This window comes from Lathamus discolor, chromosome 2, assembly GCF_037157495.1.
Source record: "Lathamus discolor isolate bLatDis1 chromosome 2, bLatDis1.hap1, whole genome shotgun sequence".
Classification (NCBI taxonomy): domain Eukaryota; kingdom Metazoa; phylum Chordata; class Aves; order Psittaciformes; family Psittacidae; genus Lathamus; species Lathamus discolor.
In genome coordinates, this window is record NC_088885.1 from 88,408,159 (window position 1) to 88,413,872 (window position 5,714).

The following is a 5,714-nucleotide window of genomic DNA, read 5'->3' on the forward strand; positions in this document are numbered from 1 at the left end:
AGCAGTGTGTTATGGGTTAACCCTTGTAGGTAGCTAAACACCACACAGCTACTCACTTCTTCACCACCCATCCCAGTGGGACAGGGGAAAAGAAAGGAAGAGTAAGAAAACTCACGGGTTAAGATGAAAATTATCTAATAAGCAAAGAAGTGGAAAAAGAAAGAAAAAAAAATATGCAATAGTAATCACTCACCACCTCCCATGTGCAGACCAGTTGACAGCCAGCTCCCAAGCAAAAGAAAGCTAACCTTACCTAAACCTAGCTCCTCTTCATTTTACTGCTGGGGAAGACGTTATACGGCATGGAACACCTCTTTGGTTAGTTCAAGTCACATGCCTGGTTGTGTCGCCTCCCAGGCTCTGTTGCAGCGCCACTGGTTGGGGTTGGATAAGAAACAAAGAAGACCTTGATGCTGTGCACACACATTGTTCAGCAATAGCCGAAATACTAGTGGTATGTCACCAGCCTTGTTTTGGTCAAAAATCTAAAACAGAGCACCATACCACCTATTGTGAAGAATCCCAGCCAGACACACTACAAGGTGATACCATCAGCAACCCCAGCACAGAAGGGAACACATGGAAAGACCCTGAGAGCCAATTTCCAAGAGGTGATGGAACCAAGCAGTGCATAAGTCTTTGGCAATGGAGTTGGGGAGCTGAGATTTGCAGCCTGCTGTGTCATGTCACTTCACAGAGACAAAGGCTTAAAACAGAAAACTTCCTTTCTCTTTATAGGAGTGGAAAATGAAAATGTGGAAAATAAAAGATTAAAAGTTCTAAAAACAGCAATTGTGGAATGCAGTTGGAAACTATTTGCCTTAATTTAATCTCTAAGCAAAAAAGAGAACTGCCATGGTGGCCACATGTACTGACCTAAAAACTATGATTTGGGCATGTAATATACCTGTTCATAGTTTGCCTTAAAAAAATAAAAGAGCCATCTGCATAATTTCCAGTGAACCAATTTCTAGATAATGTTAACATCAGGAAGAACTTCTTTACTGTAAGAGTGACAGAGCACTGGAACAGGTTGCCCAGGGGGGTTGTGGAGTCTCCTACACTGGAGATATTCAAGGCCCGCCTGGACAAGTTCCTGTGTGATGTACTGTAGGTTACCCTGCTCTTGCAGGGGGGTTGGAGTAGATGATCTTTTTAGGTCCCTTCCAACCCTTGGGATTCTGTGATTCTGTGATTCTGTGACTTCCCCTCTGAAGCCTAGGCACTCAGCTGGTTCTTGCTTCAGTGCAAACAGCATTATGCATCCTGCATATGAGGAGCTCTTCAGTTTTGCAGGTGGGTTGTGTCTATAAAAGCTGTATATCCAGACACACTGATAGCTCATGAATGATTTTGAAGGTCTGTTGCTTGGATAATGGATGTTCTTCTGCCATGTTCTTATGTAGCTGCATTGGCATGGATATGAGATCTTTTGCTTCTACTTCACTTGCTTCTGCTTACTTCCTAGTTGAAATCAAGACAAATTAACTCTTGGTTTGGCCTCATCCATTTTTGTAGGATTGAAATATACATGGATTTGGCTTCGAACCTGTGCAAGTAAGTGCCTGAAGAGATTGCATTCTAGGTGGTTTCAGGTAATCAGAAAATCGCAGTTAGTGTGCAGTAGAATTCTTTACTCATTTAAACCACAAAAATAGAAGTGCTGATATTCACTTAAATACTTAATGTGAGATTTGAAAGGGAAAAGGGAAAAAAGGAAAGATAGGAAACAGAGGAGTTGAGATTTACGGTAGGAATATTCAATAAAAGAAAACTGGTTACAGTGTCATACAGGTATTTCATAGGGAGATTTTCAAAGAAAATAGTAAGTAAATGAGACATATATTTGTGCACAAATTGAAATACAGAAATTCTAGTTGGAGATGGGAAAACAAAACAAAAACCACACAGTAGAAGTGATTGAATACTAGAGGATGTTGCCCAGACGTCATGGAGTCTCCATCCTTGAGCGTGGTCAAAACCTGACTGGACATGGTCCTGAGCAGCCTACTGGAACTCAATCTGCATTCAGTGAGGTATTGGACTGAATGATCTCCAGAAGTGTAAAATGGAAATCCCAATTTAAGTGACATTGAATTAAAGTCTATAGTAAAAATAAGAAAAAGATATGATGAAAGGTTCCCTCACTTTGGAAAACAATCTCTTTTGTTCTCTTATGGTGTAATATAAACGATATTGTCATGATTGTAAAGTATTCAATATTACTTTTTATGGTAATTTTAATATCATCTAAACTATGATAACTCCATAATACGTAGGAGGCTTTGAAAGGCACATATTTAAGACTCTAATACAGTCCAGCTAAACGCTCCATTTATTTCCTTTATCAGGCAATGAATTTTCTTCACAGCCTGGGTTCCAGGGGTTTTCTGCTGCAAAAATACACCTTCTGCCCTATATTCCTGCTGCATTAAAAACTGAGGAGATAGCATTAAACTGAATACCACAGACTATTTTTCTGGCTATCTAAAAAGTCAAATTTTGGAATAAAAGTTAAGTACTACCAGCAAGTTTATAACTTGTTCAGTTGTGAGAGACAGACACTCCTTCCCAGAATCCTTTTTCCTCTAAAAAAAAAATACTTCTGCTCAACCACACCGACAATGTAAGTTTTCAGTCTTTTGAAATGTCACATTAAACAACTCCCAAAGCAAAGAAAAAATAAATACAACCTAGTATGTTTTTCCAGTTGCTCGTATATAATATGTGCCTCATGCATTTTATATGCTTTTAAAACAAAGGAAAACTCCAAATCTGTATGTCAGTCACCAGTCATCAGGGCAGTCAGAAATCTTATTGTTTACCTGGTGAGGCTATGTGGAAATACTGATACGTCATATTAATTAAGTAGTAATAGGAAAACACTGATATAATCAGCAGCTCAAAGCTGATGTTTAAAAACAATCAACTCTCAACTTGCCAAAAATATCTGTTAACATTGTTCATACTAGGTTCATTTGGGCCTATTCGTGAATAGTAATGCTATTTCTGTAACACTTCACTGTTTCCTGCTTTTAAAAAGATAATTGCTTTTAGGAACCAGACAGCATAACTAAAGCTATTATTGAAGAGGCAGACTATAGTAACAGAATAGCAAGTTACTTGATGAATATGTGTATGTATGTGCTGAGTGTTTCTGTGCACAGATTTTACCTTGTGGCAAAGAGGTGAATTTATGAAAAATGGTGAAAATGGGAATGCAAATATCAGTTCACACAAAGTGAAAAATATCAAACACATACCAGATGTAGAATGAGGAAATGAGAGCGAGTTCAACAAGTGATTACTTTGGGGAACAGATAAAAAAGTAAAACTTATTTCCATGGTTCTATACACAAAGAAATTACTTTCTTCTGGCTTTCTTAACCACACAAGAGAGTAAACCTATGATATTTTAGTTATGAGTGATGTATATATGTACAGCATGTATGCAAATGAGAATTCTTTTCTCGGTGAAGCCAGCATAAATGAAGAGTAATTTAGAAGGCCACATTGACACTGTTAACTGAAATCAAGATTTCTTCCACAGATTGCTCTTGTAGTGGAGCATTTATACTTGACTGCAAAGAGTGAATGAGGGAGAACACTAACAAATACTCATATAAAGTGCTTTTTTCATAGTAAGCAGAATTAAACCTTTATGGCCGCTTGATTTCCTTTTTCCAGTAAGCCTTAAACAGTGTGCAAACTCTGTGAACTAAAAATGAATTTCACCTGTCAGGAGGACTCAAAAACATCATTTCTGTATTCTGCTAAAACACAAAAATGTATTCATGGAGAAGAAAGTCAATATTCTAGTGTGTATAGTATGCCTGTGAAAACCACATCAGCTTTATTATTCTCCCTCAAAGTATAGAGACAATTCTATAAATGCCTTTAACTGATGAAATGGTCTGCCAACCAGAGCTTTCTGTTTCTGATGTGCAATGGGAAGGTGAATATATAAAAATGTCAAACTGCTCCTTAATCTATATTGCTATTGCCTTAAAAGCTGCATTCATTTCAGAAGGCAATTCTCAAATTGATTTGTTATCCATACTGTAGGGAGTTCCATGTGCTGGTGTTAACTTGGTATGGTGATTTTTTTAGCAGAAACAAAGTCTGTGTTTTCACAAAGACAATACTGCATCCTGTGCTCTCTCTTTATCCATTAATAATTCAAAGCAACGCTAATTAATACTATTATGAGTAGGAAATTATGGAAACACAACATACGGATGTGCAGTGCTTCAGCCTAATGTAGCAACCGAGGGGACTGTTCATTTCTATTTACCACACAAAAATAAGGACTAGGTAGCCTTTAGTCATTCTATTGATTACAGTTAAATAGAGTTTAATTTCTTAACTGCTAAACATTTAACAAGCTGTTTCCCAAATATGTATTTTCATATGGCATTTGATAAAAAGAGCTATTTTATATATTCTGCTAGTTAACGGTGTTTATACTAGAGTTTGAGCAATGAACAGTGTCACTCTGTAGAATGCTAACAATTTTCTAGATTTTTCAAATGCCTTAGTTGTGTATTTTGTGTATAAAAGTCCATTCAAACCAGAAAGGGGAATCATACAGTCTCACTAGTTACTTTCAAATGTCCTGTTTTCATTTTTTGTGTCCTTCAGATCAAAACATAAGCTCCAAATGGAGCTTCAGGCTCTGACACATAAACAGTGTAGCAGTGGGATAGTATAGTATCTCACGATAATACAACATATTCCAAGATTACTTCTTAGATGTAGCACAGAATTTCTTTTTATAACTTTTTTCAGAGTATGGTTCCTGACAATATACATATTCAAACCTTTGCTCCATATCTATGCTTGAGAAAAACTAGAGCCTGCAATCCCCGTTTTCCAGACATGACAACTAAAAATTACCTTCCCAACTAGCTAATTTTTATACATGAACTAAATAGATCAAAGAGCTAAGGAGAAAAAGGGTATAAAATTTGGAATATTCATTAAAAATTTTGCAATTTGCATGGGGTATTACTTGCAAATACAAGACAAATACGATTTTAAACAGGATTCTGTTACCGAATACCAATTTAAATAAGACTATTAATGAATGACAAATACAAGGAATGCATTGACCTAACTGCTTAGTAATTCTCAACAGTCTTACAAAAGTAAAGAAGATTAATATCATAAAAAGTACCACAGTATTTTGCGTTATTGTTTGTTTTCTTCAGGTGAGAGCAAAAGTCTTATGCTCAATGTGGTATCTTTAAAGGTGGAATAGGTGACTGACCCAAGCAGAATTTTACATTCTTTGGGACGAAGTTACTAACTGGTCAGTAGTGATATTATAATTCATCTTGAAAATAAGTTTTTAGGACGCTTTTGCATTTGAGGCTGCATTGCAACATTCATGACCTTTCAGTGCTGGAGGTACACCATGGGCTATTTACTATAATCCTCCTAACCGATGAATAAATGGACAGGTAGATAAAACTAAAATACAGATGCTTAACTCCACTCCGTGTCAAGAGGAGCTGAAGTCTATCAGCAAAGGACTAAGTACACAAAATATCTCTACCTTTGTATTTACTTCTTGTGATTGAGTTACTTTTCTATTGGTATTAACCTAACAGATGTTCTAAAGATCTTAAAAAATTAAGTATCTCTAAGTGATATGACCTAAAACATTTCACCAATATGCTTATTTCTTCAAAAAAAAAAAAGTGCATTTTATT